Below are 15,655 nucleotides of genomic sequence, written 5' to 3' on the forward strand. Positions count from 1 at the left end.
ACATACTTTTTATTTCTACTGTACTTATGGAAGCCTTTATATCCCTGTCACTCCAGGTGTCCTTTAACTGCATACCTTTTACCTGCTTAATAGTGAAATAGCATGCAAACTGCCCATACATCAGTACCTTAAAAAGGAAGGAACTACAAATACAAAGTGGGGTAATTCTATAAGCGATTCACTTCATTTGTAAGTAAATATGTTGAAATTAAAACTGGCATTCTATGTCCATTATTTTAACTATAAAACTTGATGAGCCAAGGCAGAACTTGGACCTTTAAAAAAAATTCATATATAATATTCACAAGGGAGAACCCAACCCCTTTAAGCTCCTAAAAAAATAAATATAAGCTGCTTAAAGGAAACCTGAAGAATCTAGAAAAAAGAAGTTTCACTTACCTGGGGCTGCTGCAGCCGCCCTGTGCATACGACGTTACCAAATGTTCCTTCGGCCCCTGCTCCTGGGCTCACTTTCAGTTTCTTCAGTCGCCGTCCACTGCATCCTCGTTCAGGCTCCTGTCGCCGGGAGTGGACTGCACAGTAGACATTTTCTTGTACTGCGCCTGTGCAGGATGCTCCCATCTACGGGAGTGTGTACGAGGCAGTGGACGTCAGCTTGCAAGTCTGCAAGAACGAAAGTGAGACCCGGGGAACAACGACCGGAGGATCGTATGGTAATGGCACGGGCACAGGGTGGCTGCAGGGGGCTGGCAGAAGCCCCAGGTAAGTGAAACTTTTTTTTTTTTTCAGATTCTTCAGGTCTGCTTTAAGGACAAGAAAGTTAAGTGCTTTGTGTGGCAGGTCCACAAAGTAAACATAATGGGGGTAATTACAAAAAAAAAAAAGTTACATTTCAAAATATACACCATCAGTACAACCATATATAAATAGAAGAGCCTGATAGTTTGCTACTCCACATCTACCAGAGAAAATATCTGACCTTTAATAGGAACTAATATAGTCTGACATCAATTGAGGAGTACATATAACATAATAAAAGTTCTGTCATATAGTAGGAAAAGATCAAAGGACACAGTGGATGATGGATGCAAATGCACACCAACAGTGATAATGTTGCAGGCAAAAAATAGGATGGTGCATGTAGAGCGCTCACAGATGGTTGGAATAACATAGTTATTAACATGGAGTATCCAAATGATTAGTATGCAGGGAAGCAACAAGGAATCTTAGGTAAAGAGGCAGATGGATGGCCACAGAAAACAGTTTACAGTTGAAAATCCAGCAGCTGTGAAGATAAATATATCCAGGAGCTATAGCAAATCAGGCAAGGCTCCAATGTCAGCTCAATATGAGCAGCATATAGATGAGTTTGTTGGAATGCAGGTTTTAGAGGCAATGCATAGAGGGGGCACCTAGCTGAACTGTCAGTATAAAGGATCCAGCTCATAAATAATATGCACAGGAACAGTAGTATCCGGACAACATGAATATGCTATGCCAGGATGGCACATGAAGTATGTAAATGTGACATTGGGGGGCAATGAAATAGGTGACCGCAATAACCATCAGGCAGATGGGTAAAATAATCTCACCCATTTACCAGGTCTCATACAATGAACCAAGCTCCTGATCACCTGTGTGAAGTATACGTAAGGAGTTGGGGTGTCCAAACACCCTAAGGAGAAAAATGACACACAGACAATGGGAGCCCAGATAGTGTAGTACGTTAATAGCTCAAATGTGGTATTAAAGAGTAAACAAAACTATTCACAAAATGGATTGCAGGAAGGGCAACCAACCATTTGAGGCAAGTGGAGACAATGAACCGAACTCCACTCGGGGTGTCCCAACGGGACTGGATGCAGTCACTCTCTTGATCAAAAACACAAATTGAATATCATAATGGCGTCCATGCGTAAACAGGCGGGACCCCTCTAATCTTACAGGAATGGGGGGTATGAAGCACACAACAGGGGTAAAGAGGTGCCCAAATATAGATAAAATTAGGTTAAAAAAAAAACAAAATATAAACAGGTGAGGTGGCTTACCTCAGTAACAATAGTCACATGTGATAAACAAGGTTTAACATGCACAGGCCACACATTTTGTGGGAGCAAGCCTGCTTCCTGTGGCCAATAGGAAATGCCAGAATAGCTGTAGCCAATAGTATTAGCGCCGTTCTGAAGACCAAAAGAAAGGAAAAAAAGGAAACACAAAAGTGGAAAAAAATAAATATTCAGAATTTAAGGGGAAGGGTCAAGAACATTCAAAGGCCTGCTGAGCATAAAGATGTTTGAACTGAAAAATCCATTTGGACACTTCGCTAGAGGCAGTCAATAAGATGCTAAGAATTCTGACTTGTCCCTCGCATTCAATCCTTATTTTGGACCAGCCAGGGATAAATCCTGGTATTTTTCCAATAACCTGAGTACAGATCTGGTTTTATACATATACTATACTATGAAATAAGAAGTTGGATATCCCTTCTATGCTAGAGTCAGGCCAGGTGTTACCATTTGTACGTATGCAAGTAACAAGTTTTTTGAGGAGGCTTGAAAAAAGAGAGGGGGTTCAGAGACAAGATGTGGACATCTTTGCACAATGGTTCTTACTGAAACAAAGACTAGTCGGGGCTTTTTATAGTCCCCTTCGAAAACTAATGTGGTGCTGCTCTGTGAAGCGATGGCAGCGCAGGCACAGGACGTCTGCGGGAGACCATTAGAATCCCCAGGTATGTTCAACTCTTTCCCCCCCCCCCCCCCCCTACAGTAGTTGTTTAATAAACCAAACAGATGGTTGGCAGCCAGGCTTAGAGATCATCAGCAGCTAAACCGTGTTAGGGCTGGTGCACACCAGAGCGGTTCTGAAGCGTTTTTTAAAACGCTTGCAGGAAGGAAACAGCTTGGCTAATAAAAGTGAATGGGATAGTGCACACCAGAGCGGTTAGTTTTTTCCAGAAATGCAAACTCGGGGGCTGCAGCATTTTTTAGATGTCTGAGGCGTTTCTGCCTCAATATTAAAGTATAGGAAAGTGGAAAACAGCTCTGAAAAACGCTAGATCAGAGTGGCTTTCCAGGCATTTTTGTTACAGAAGCTGTTCAGTAACAGCTTTACTGTAACAATATTTGTAATCTGCTACACAAAAACGCTCCAAAAAACGTTAAGCATGTTAAGGAAACATGCCTAGAATCGCTCTGAAATCTGCTTCAAAACCTTTTGGTGTGCACTGGGCCTTAGGAAAATCAAACTCCAGGATGGCAAGTAAATCCTGACTTAATCACCACAGGTTTCTCCAATACTACTCTGACCTCTATGCCCAGCCCACCTCCTCCTGCTCTGATATTACATCCTTTTTTGGCTGGACTACCAGCATTGACACTCTTGTCATCCCAGAAGTTTAGTGTCATGGTCGCTGTAGAAGAGATTGAGGAGGTAATCAAGGCACCACAAAATCATGAAGCCCCAGGCCCTGGTGGCTTTGCGGTCATCTACTAGAAAAAAAGTAGTGCACATCCCGATCCCCCATTTAGCCACTTTCTTTAATTTTATACTAAAAGGCGCTCCTAACTGAATTTAAGGCCTCAGCTATTGCTGTCATTCCCAAGCCCAATAGGGACCCCCTAATCCCCTCCATTGTCCCATCTCGCTATTAAATTGCGATGATTAATTTTTACATTAATCGTAGTTGTCCACCTCAATAAATTCATGAACCCCCTGGTCCATAAAGACCAGGTGGATTTTATACCCCTTTGCCAGGCCACAGACAACATTAAGAAGCTCCTCAATGTCAGAAGCCATGCCCATCGCACTAAACATCTTCTTGCTGTCCTCCTACTCAATGTAGAAAAGGCCTTTGATACCTTATCTTCACCCTTTATGCTGAAAACTTTGCAGGTATTCTCTTGGACCCTTTCTTACAAGCTATAAAGGCCATTTACGCTCTCTTCCCTTATCTCCAAATCCCATCTAACCACCTGTTCTTTGGATCCTATCCCATCACATCTCATTCCACAGCTATCCACATCCCTCATTCCTGCCCTAACATCGCTGTTTAACCTATCCCTCTCCACCGGAATTTTTCCATCCTCACTCAAGAGGGCTGTTGTAACACCACTACTGAAAAAAACATCTCTAGACCCCACCGAACTTGCTAACTACCGCCCAGTGTCACTTCTTCCATTTGCATCTAAATTACTTGAACGCCACATCCATGCAGAACTAAGTCAGTATTTATCTGCAAATTCCTTGCTCGATCAGTTCCAATCTGGCTTCCGGCCAAACCACTCCACAGAAACAGCCCTCACCAAAGTAGCTAATGATCTCCTCACAGCTAAATCCAAAGGCTATTTTTCCATACTCATCCTTCTAGATCTGTCATCAGCATTCGACACTGTCGACCACACTCTACTCCTACAGATCCTTTCATCTATAGGAATAAAGGACCTCTCTCTCTCCTGGATATCTTCCTACCTGTCTGGAAGGTCTTTCACTGTTTCTTATTCAGATCAGGCCTCCTCTTCACATCCTCTGTCTGTAGGGGTACCTCATGGCTCTGTCCTCGGTCCCCTCCTCTTCTCCATCTACATACACGGTCTTGGTAACTTAATCAGCTCATTTGGTTTCCAATACCACCTATATGCAGACGATACACAACTGTACCTCTCGGCCCCAGACCTTAACTCACTCCTCACACGGGTTCCCGACTGCCTGTCCGCTATCTCCTCTTTCATGTCCTCTCGCTTCTTAAAACTTAATATGAATAAAACTGAACTAATAGTCTTTCCACCATCCCTGTCCACCCCTTTGCCTGATATTACAATAAATGTTAACAACACGTCTATAACATCAGTTCCCAAAGCACGGTGCTTGGGGGTAATATTTGATTCTTCTCTCTCATTTACTCCTCACATTAACCCCCTAACCAGCTCCTGCCATTTCCAACTGAAAAACATAGCACGTATCCGACCTTTTCTCTCCCATGACACAACCAAAATGTTCGTACATGCTCTTATTATATCTTGATTGGACTATTGCAATATATTGCTTGGTGGACTTCCAACTAACCGACTAACACCGCTCAATTCTGTACTGAACTCTGCTGCTCGACTCATTCATCTCTCCTCTCGCTCTTCCTCTGCTGACCCTCTCTGTCAAGCTCTTCACTGGCTACCAATTAATGAGAGGATTCAGTTTAAACTCTTAACCATAACCTACAAAGCTCTCCACAATCTCTCTCCCCTGTACATCTCCTCACTAGTCTCCAGATACCAACCCAACCGCAATCTCAGATCTGCACACGAGCTTCTTCTATCCTCTTCTACAATTACCTCCTCACATTCACGTGTACAAGACTTCTCACGTGCCTCACCCCTCCTCTGGAATGCCCTTCCACAACACATCCGCCACTCTCCCACCTTCGAAATCTTTAAATGTTCCCTCAAAACCCACCTTTTCCGACAAGCATATTCTCTAGCTTAGGCCATGCACCCACTAAATAACCTAATTACGCACTGCCTGTACATATACTGTATACTTCCCCCACCTCTTGTTTCCACCCCATTCCTTTAGATTGTAAGCTCGCAAGGGCAGGGCTCTCACCCTTTTGTGTCATGGAATGTTATTAATTCAATTGCTTGCACACTGTTAGAAATTTATACATTTTAGTCATCATGTTAAATCAAGTTGTAATCAGCAGTGCTGTATCTTGTATCAGTGTTCATATTTCATGTATATCATTGTCTGTATCATTATGTATCCCTTGTTTGTTTTCTTACATTGTACAGCGCCACGGAATATGTTGGCGCTTTATAAATAAATAATAATAATTTACGGTACTCCAAACCGACAGCCTCCCTCAAACTTCCCTCAAGCAGAGTGGCTACTCTGAATATAGAGAGAGGTACACGACAAGGCTGCCTGCTCTCCAGCCATTTTTGCTCTATACATTGAGTTTTGGGCCGATAAGGTGCGACTCAGCCGACATACATGGATATGAAACAGGACTTATCAATGTGATGTTGCACTCAGTCTCTGATATCCTTATTCTCTTTTAATGCCGGCTGCTGACTATATATGAGGACAAGTCTCAGATAATTTTCAACCAGGTTACCCGCGCCAGACGTCCATACACAGCCAATCCAAATTGAATGACCTTAGAAATAGAAACAGCGAGAGTTATGCTCTAATAGTGAGTACTGCCTCCACAGTTCACCTTTGTGCAAAACGTACACTGTGCGAGGGAATAACTACCACCATGAGTGAGGGGATTGACACAACCCCCCTTTCATCCCCTGCTCACCGGATAATTTTTTTCAACTTTGCATAACACTCTCAATGTCGTTCTCCAGCATCTATAGAAACCATGTAACTTTCATAGTGTAAAACCGTTTTAATATGCGCTAAAATGGTCCCAAATAAAAACTGCGTACATAGGTATACTTGAACAACTGCATATGACAATACCGCTCCATTCCGGTCCCGGTCACCTCTCACATGTCCCGGTTCGGCAGTACTAGGAAGTTGATTAGTGTGCGTCCTCCTGGCTCCGTACTCACTATGAGAGCATACCCCTCGCTGTGTTTCTATTTTTAAGGTCATTCAATTTGGATTGCCTGTGTATGGACGTCTGGTGCGGCTAACCTGGTTGAAAATTATATGAAATAGGACTGACCTCGTACAAGATCTCGCTTTCTGCAGATGACCGAGCCCTCATAGTTACAAACCCAAACACTTCTATTCTCTCACTACTTTGCCTCTTAGCTGACTTCAAAAAGGTTTCAGGACTATCACTAAACATTACTAAGTCAGAGATCCTCCCATGTAATCTCCCACACTCTGTAGTAATTACACAAGCTTCCAACTTTGGGTTTCAAATTCAACTGAAGTACTGTTTGTTAAATACCTAGGGGTCAAAATTACTAAAAACCCAGCCAACATGTATGCTACGAACTACAATCCTATGTTTGTCTCTTTCCTCTCCCTGCTGAGATCTTGGTCAAAAATCCCACTCTCCCTATCGTGATGCATTCATGTTGTGCGCATGAACCTTCTCTCAAAAATATTATGCTTCTTAGGGTTCTACCTATCATGGTAACTAAAACTGCCTTAAAGAAGCTACAGCAAGAGGTGGTTACATTTGTCTGGTCCCATAATCTTCCAAGGATTACCCTGAAGCGAATGCAGCTGCCCAGGATAGTGGGGGCCTTGGGGTTCCAATTTTCTTCAACTACTACCTAGCAGCCCATCTGGACCATGTCACCCCCTACTCAAGGGGGGCTCACACACACCTCTATGAGTTGTTATGTTATAAAGTTCTCCTTGTTACAACCCTTCACAATAACCTCCTTAGTTTGGCCCTTTCTCACTAATCTGACCTAAATTGCCTTGTCACCGCACAAATTGCCTGCCATCCCCGTAGGTTTTAAGAAAGTCACTAAACATTACGAAGTCAGAGATCCTCCTATAGTAAATACACTACCTTCCCACTCTGGATTTCGAATTCAACAGAAGTATGTTAAATACCTAGGGGTCAAAGTTACTAAAAACCCAGCCGACATGTATGCTACGAACTACAATCCTATGATTGCCTCTCTCCTATCGCTGCTGAGATCCTTGTTGAAATTCCCAATCTCCCTATCTGGACACAATCATGTTGTGTCCTCCCAAAAATATACTTTTTTAGGGTTCCAACGGTCATGGTAACTAAAATTCCCTTAAAGTCATTGGGAAGCGTGCTTAAAAAAAGCCAGTTACTTACCTAAGGAGAGGGAATGTTCTGGGTCCTAATGAGCCTTCCCTCTCCTCTTCCGGGGCCTGTTCCAGTGCAGGATCCCCCGTAGCAGCATTCGACCAATTCGGTCAAATGCTGCTGTCTCCGCCACTGAAGGGAGGCTTTGGGAGCCTGAGTGCTCCCGAAGACGTGCTGCTCCAGACTGCGTATGCGTCAGCGCAGTGTGGAGCTGCTTGTCTTCAGGAGGACACGGTTCTTGAAGACTTCCGAAGTTCCTCGCAGCAGGGGATTCAAATGGGAGCCAGCGCTGCACCAAGGACACCGGTACAACAGAAGATCTAGTATGGCTAGCCAACCTTATTAACACTAAACTAGCAGACTTCCATCAGGACGGAAAGCTCATCAGGCCTCTACCTTTCAGATCACTATGCTTTTGAAGAATCTAGGTCTATGGAGTATAATTATTATGAAAAACATAAAAAAGATCTTAGGACATTTGTCCCAGGTCAGCAGAATATAATTTTTGGGGCTGCAGGCTGAGAACATGCCCGTTTTTAGGGCCGTGCGGCCCGAGCCGCCCTGGGTGCTGTTGGGAGGGGAGGCGCTGTAATGGAGGGGGGAGCCGGAGCCGTGGGGAGGGCAGCACGACCTCTCCCTCCCTCTCTTTGGGTCGCCCTCCGTGCTCCCCCCTCAGATCAGATGCAGAGTAATTAATTAGCGCAGCAGGAAGCGTACATAACTACTCACCTCCCTGCGTTCCACTGGCCGCTCACTCGCCGCTGATCTCCTCTCAGCATAGACGCTGATACACACGCTGCTTCCTGTTTAGTGGGAAGCAGCGTGTGTATCAGCGTCTATGCCGAGAGGGGAAGATCAGCGGCGAGTGAGCGGCCAGTGGACTGCATCAGGTAAGTAGATATGTACGCTTCCTGCTGCGCTAATTAATTACTCTGCATCTGATCTGAGGGGGTAGCACGGAGGGCGGCCCGGGGAGAGGGAGGGAGAGGTCGGGCTGCCCTCCCCGCAGCTCCGGCTCCCCCCTCCATTATGGGGGGAAGCTGCCTATCTAACCTATATTGGGGGACACCTACCTTATCTCACCTATACTGGGGGCAGCTACCTATCTCATCTATACTGGGGGGCAGCTACCTATCTCACCTATACTGGGGGGCACCTACCTAATCTAACCTATACTGGGGGACACCTACCTAATCTAACCTTTACTGGGGGGGCAGCTACCTATCTCACCTATACTAGGGGGCAGCTACCTAATCTAACCTATACTGGGGGGCAGCTACCTTTCTAACCCTTACTGGGGGGCAGCTACGTAATCTAACCAATACTGGGGGGCAGCTACCTAATCTAACCTATATTGGGGGACACCTATCTAATTTAACCTATACTGGGGGGCAGCTACCTATCTCACCTATACTGGGGGGCAGCTACCTAATGTAACATACTGGGGGGCACCTACCTATCTAACCTATACTGGGGGCACCTACCTATCTAACCTATACTGGGGGCACCTACCTACCTAGCCTATACAGGTGGCAACTATACTGGTTATCTATATTGCAGGCACCTACCTATCAAACCTATACTGGGGGCCACCTACCTATCAAACCTATACTGGGGGCACTTACTTATCTAACCTGTATTGGGGGCACCTACCTACCAGGGCCGGCCCGCTCATGAGGCGGGGTGAAACTTTTGCCTCAGGCGGCAAATTTCTAGGGGCGGCATCCGCCCGTCGGAGGGTGCGAGGAGCCGGCCGCCCAGCTGGAGGGGTAGCGGGCAGGACGGGGGAATTGGGCCTAGCGGCGGGGAGGGGGGTCGGACCCCCCCCTCCCTCGCCTGGGTCCCCCGTCCTCCACTCCCCTCCAGCCTTAAATCCATCAGAAGCGCAACTCTCGTAAGAGGCAGTGGGCGGGGAAGACTCACCTCTTCCTCGCTCGATCCAGCGTGCGCTCCACTGACGTCACTTCCTGCAACGCCGCCCACTGTATTGTAAATGGACGGCGCTGCAGGAAGGGACGTCAGTGGAGCGCACGCTGGATCGAGCGAGGAAGAGGTGAGTCTTCCCCGCCCACTGCCTCTTACGAGAGTTGCGCTTCTGATGGATTTAAGGCTGGAGGGGAGCGGAGGACGGGGGACCCAAGCGAGGGAGGGGGGGGTCCGACCCCCCTCCCCGCCGCTAGGCCCAATACCCCCGCCCTGCCCGCTACCCCTCCAGCTCGGCGGCGGCGGCCCCCCCCTCCCCCACGGGGGGGCGGCAGCAGCAATATTTTTTTCAAAATTTGCCTCAGGCGGCAAAAAGTCTAGGGCCGGCCCTGCTACCTACCTAGCTAGCCTATACAGGTGGCAACTATATTGGCTACCTATATTGCAGGCACCTACCTAAGTAACCTATACTGGGGGCACCTACCTATCTAACCTATGCTGGGGGCAACTATTCTGGCTACCTATATTAGAGGCACCCACCTAGCTAACCTGTACTGGGGCACCTATCTATCTAACTTATACCGGGGGCGCCTGCCTAGTGGCTAACCTATACCGGGGGCAACTATACTGGCTCACCTATGCCTGGCTACCTATACTGGGGGGGGGGGGGGGGGGGGGCAATTTTTACACCCTCACCCTGGGTGAATTTTAGCCTAGAAACTGCACTGGCTGAGAACAACAGTATTATAGCATGTTGATCTTGTCCTCATCTACAGTATGAGAAACCAACTTAGCATAAAACACTTTACATCCCTGTCCAATTATTTATCTGATATTACTTTCCAAGTTCTACTGCGCAAAGAGGAGCATCAAAAGGGCCTGTTATTACAATTAGTCATGTTATTACATTTCCCTCCAGTAGGGAGCAGACCTGTTTCACTTATGCCTAAAACATTAACATTCTTGTAACATTACTCAAAGTAATTTAGCACTGTTTATAGTAAATGTAAAGAAAAACAAAAGTTTGCTTTCTTAAAACAGAAAGAATTTGCTATAATTCAGGTTGGAGTGAGCCTGAGATGTCTCCCAGTGCATCACTGCTGAATATATGCAAATTAGCCATAGTAAATGTAAAGAGGTATTTCTTATGCTAGGGTATATGAAAGTATTTTAAATGATTATAGCCTCGCCTTAGTTGAATGTATTACAAGCAAGGTGCAGACATAAGCTCTCTCTAGGCAGTAGGATGAAAAAGTTTGCTGTGGCAAAGAAAATAATGGTTTCTTAAAATCCAGCTTCTCCAACAGGCATTAGTATTGTATAGGCAGGAATATTTGCTGTTCATGCCTGCATCATAAATATCTGTGCTAATAACCTTTAGAGCCAAGGGCTCATATGCAATTAACTTTTTATCCTGAGTTTTCTCCTAGGTAATATTTTCACACCTTGTCATAAATTGTCTTTCATGCCACCAGCAAGCAAGAAAATACTCAAAATAATTGCAATAGTAATTTTTCACCAACTTTTAGGTACGTGTTCAGTTGTGAAATGCTTAAAAGGTCATTTTAACCTGTTCAGGACCACAGGCTTACACCCCCCCCCCCCCCCCCCCCTCTTCAGTGACCAGGCTGTTTTTTGCAATTCAGGCCACTGCAGCTTAAGAGCTTGCTGCAGGGCCATACAACTCACCACACAAGTGATTCCCCCCTCCCCTTTTCTGCCAACCAACAGAGCTTTCTGTTGGTGGGCTCTGATCGCTGCTGCCCTCGTTTTTTTGTTTTGTTTTAAATAAATTTGTCTATTTTATTTTTTTTCCTAGCCCTCCCTCCCCCCGCATCAGCCTATGAGAGCCGATCGCTCTCGTGCCTCCCAGGGGGGCAGCCGTGTCACACGGCTGTCCCAAGTACATCGCTGCTGTAGAGTGCAGCACTGTACAATGTAAATAGACAATGGTTTCGCCTTCTAACAGTCTCCTAGTGGCGATCGCTGCTGGGAGACTGATGACGGGAGCGGAACTCCGTGACAAGGGCCCATATGCAATTCACTTTTTCACCTGAGTTTTCTCCTAGGTGATATTTTCACAAGTTGTCATAAAATGCTATTTAAACCACCAGCAAGCAAGAAAATGCTCAATAATTTTGATAGTACCTCTTCACCAACTTTTTGAACTCTTTCAGTTGTAAAATGTAAATGTAAAATTTTGTTTACAGAGAAGATGAAAATTATCTTCAAGGAGATAACTCAGGTGAAAAAATTAATTGCATATGGGCCAAGGTGTCATCTCTCAACTGCAGGCAGTGTGCATATACAGTAGCTTGCCTTGCAGGGTTTAATACAACATAAAGAAGTTCCCTGTAAGATTAGGATATGAGAGGCGTCAGGCAGGGAAATAGCGTCCCGAACACAGGGCTGCATTCTCTTATGATCAGATCACATCGTGGGGATCCTCCTAGCTATTTGGCAGTGTGCATTCTATATTCTTCTGAATGATTTGACTGTCTACTTTTTGGCGCAGAGTGTGCTGGGGTTTAGGCAGCTTTGATGATGGAGATTTGTGTGGCGATATTTCTTTCTATTCAGGTACTTGCATTTTAACCACTTGCCAACCGCGCACTCATACCGCGCGTCGGCAAAGTGGCAGCTGCAGGACCAGCGACGCAGTACTGCGTCGCCAGCTGCAGGCTGATTAATCAGGAAGCAGCCGCTCGCGCGAGCGGCTGCTTCCTGTCAAATCACGGCGGGGGGGCTCCGTGAATAGCCTGCGGGCCGCCGATGGCGGCTCGCAGGCTAAATGTAAACACAAGCGGAAATAATCCGCTTTGTTTACATTTGTACGGCGCTGCTGCGCAGCAGCGCCCTAAGGCAAATCGGCGATCCGCGGCCGGGGATCGCCGCCATGTGACAGGGGACGTCCTGTCACTGGCTGCACAGGACGGATAGCGTCCTGTGCAGCCTCGATCACCGGGGGGGCAGCAGGTAGGAGAGGGAGGGGGGAATTTCGCCGCGGAGGGGGGCTTTGAGGTGCCCCCCCCCCGCCAGCCACGCGCATTCAGAAGAGATCAGACCCCCCCTGCACATCATCCCCATAGTGGGGAAAAAAGGGGGGCGATCTGATCTCTCTGCCTGCACCCTGATCTGTGCTGGGGGCTGTAGAGCCCACCCAGCACAGATCACTAAAAACAGCGCTGGTCCTTAAGGGGGGGTAAAGGGTGGGTCATCAAGTGGTTAAAGTCCTCATATCAAATGTTAGTTCAGTCAGGGGTATATTGAGAGCATGGCAGAAGCCAGTAAGGTCATCTGGACTTTTCAGAGTGAAGCACCAACCTCCCTCTAACACCAGTAGGGCAAACAGAAAGCGCCATTGGCATGATAGCTTTCTTTCTTTTAGTAATTGCAGCAATGGCCTCAGGGCTCGCTAATTTGCCAGTGTTATTGGGGAGAGATCTTGGAAAAACTGAATGCTTCATTAAAAACTATCTCATCCTGCTCCCTGGCTACTTTTTATTATGTCTTCTTTTAACCACCCTGATGGTAATCCCAAACTACACTCGGGCTAGCCGCCGGGAGCTCTGTGCAGAGTATCAGGGCCGGATTTCTGGAAAGGCCAGAAAGGCCACGGCCTAGGGCGATAAAATTAGATAAGATAAGAAGGGCGGCATGACTTGGAGAGAGAAGCGGTCATATGTCAAAGTAAATCATCTCTTCTGGTCCCGCAGCACAGCCAGCCAGCGCCCTGCTCTGCACTAATAGCTGAATTCCACAGTTTCCCAATCCCTGCATCTCTCTCTCTCACTTCCTGATGTGTTAAAACAATCAGGATCAATCATATCGGTCATCTGATAATCCATTCCTTTCTTTGTATGATAGACTTACAGATCGATGTGAGAAATACCAGGGATTTACATTACAAAGCAGATAGAACTAAGTTCCGCTGAGTTTTAATGCCAAGCATTCCCAAACATCAGAGAGCTCTGCAGTTTCTTCACCACTTTTACAACTTTGACACTGACCTCAGCTAATTTATCTAATCCTAATTTATGACTGTTTTAGCAGTGGTCGCTTCTCTTCCTTAGTTAACTCTTTCCTGACTCATTTTCTGTCTTTCAGCTCCTACCATCTATGAGACTGCAGGATAAAAAATGCTGTTTTCTTCCCTTTCATTGCTAAATTGTCATTTTAAATGACACCTGAGCAGTGGTGCTCATCCAATATTTGGGTATCCAAACTACCCAGATAATCTGAACTTTTTCCACTATCCGAACTTTGAATAGCAATTCGGATATTTTTTTAAAATCTGCACTATCCGAGAAAACTCGGATTTCCCATCTGAGAGAGATTTTAAGTCCCCACATCATTAAAAAAACATGATGCTACATGCCTCATTTACCCTAAAAAACGTTTTAAAGGCAATTTAAATAAGCCTTCTTTGTTCCCGTATACTGCCAATATGTTAGAGCACACCACCATATGTACATTCAGCATTCAAAAGAGATGCATAGATTTTTCAGCAAATATAAATAAATGTCATTCAGATGCTTTAAAGTGAAGCTGAACTCTTGCACAGGACAGAAGGAAAACAGAGAACTGTACCCTGTATGTATTTCGAGAGCCTGTCTAATTCCCCCTCCTCTGTGTCACAAGTAGTAATTTAATCTCTACACTGTGTCACCTGACTGCCACAACAGCTAAGCTCATTTGAAAGCACAGGATGTTAAACATATGTCTGCTTCCATAAAAGCAGGAAGTAGACACACTGCAGATTTATTGCAGGATTTGTATCAGCTGTAACAAAAATGTTTTTATTGAAAGGTTATGTTGTTGAGTATCTTTTAGAGCAGAGAGGAAGTTCTGAGTTTAGGTCCACTGTAATTACAACAGAACAGCCAAAGTGGGTCCTGACAGGATGTTTTCTACTTACCTGTTCTCTGTTTTGGATGGGCTTCTCTCCATTGCACTGCCCTGCCACCTGTTGGTGGCTCCGACTGCAGCCAGTCGCACAGAGGACAAAGAAGCAGCGCATGCTCTGGCCACTCGCGCTCCCTGTCACCTGTATGTGGCTCTGACTGCAGCCAGTCGCACAGAGGACAAAGAAGCAGCGCATGCTCTGGCCACTCGCGCTCCCTGTCAGTCACCTGTATGTGGCTCTGACTGCAGCCAGTCGCACAGAGGACAAAGAAGCAGCGCATGCTCTGGCCACTCGCGCTCCCTGTCACCTGTATGTGGCTCTGACTGCAGCCAGTCGCACAGAGGACAAAGAAGCAGCGCATGCTCTGGCCACTCGCGCTCCCTGTCACCTGTATGTGGCTCTGACTGCAGCCAGTCGCACAGAGGACAAAGAAGCAGTGCATGCTCTGGCCACTCGCGCTCCCTGTCACCTGTATGTGGCTCTGACTGCAGCCAGTCGCACAGAGGACAAAGAAGCAGCGCATGCTCTGGCCACTCGCGCTCCCTGTAATATCTCGCTCCTGCCCAGATGTGCTCAGCAACTGAGGCCGGTACAGTGTTATGCATTCTTGACAAGTACCGGTCATACATCAGCGTAATTTCTCAAGTATGCATGCCCAGAACACTATCGCGTGCTGTGCACATTCGGGCAGGAGCGCAAATTACAGGAATTATTTGTTGAATGGGAGACAGAGCAGCACAACTGAGATGAGCCCATTCAAACCAATGATCGCTAGTCAGAGTGTTGGACAAATTTTTTTTTTTGGGGGGGGGGGGGGGGCGCTTGGTGACAGCAGGCCTAGGGCACTGGAAAGTACAAATCCGGCCCTGCAGAGTATAGCCCGCAGTGGGCGCTTTTACTCCAGACGTTTGTAGCCGTTCTTCTTCCTGTCCTCGGAGGCTCTAAATCACTCTGGTGAGATTGCCATCATTGATCTCACCAAAGTGTTACAGTGCCACCCAGAGGACGGAGGTAAAATTGCAGTGCTGGAGCCCAGGGAGGTGAGTGAGAGCAGGGGCTGCTGCTAGCTTTCTGGCAGCATGATTTTTTCCTAATTGTAGGGTCTGAAACCTTTTAAA

Source organism: Hyperolius riggenbachi, chromosome 7 (assembly GCF_040937935.1).
Source record: "Hyperolius riggenbachi isolate aHypRig1 chromosome 7, aHypRig1.pri, whole genome shotgun sequence".
NCBI classification, from domain to species: Eukaryota; Metazoa; Chordata; class Amphibia; order Anura; family Hyperoliidae; genus Hyperolius; species Hyperolius riggenbachi.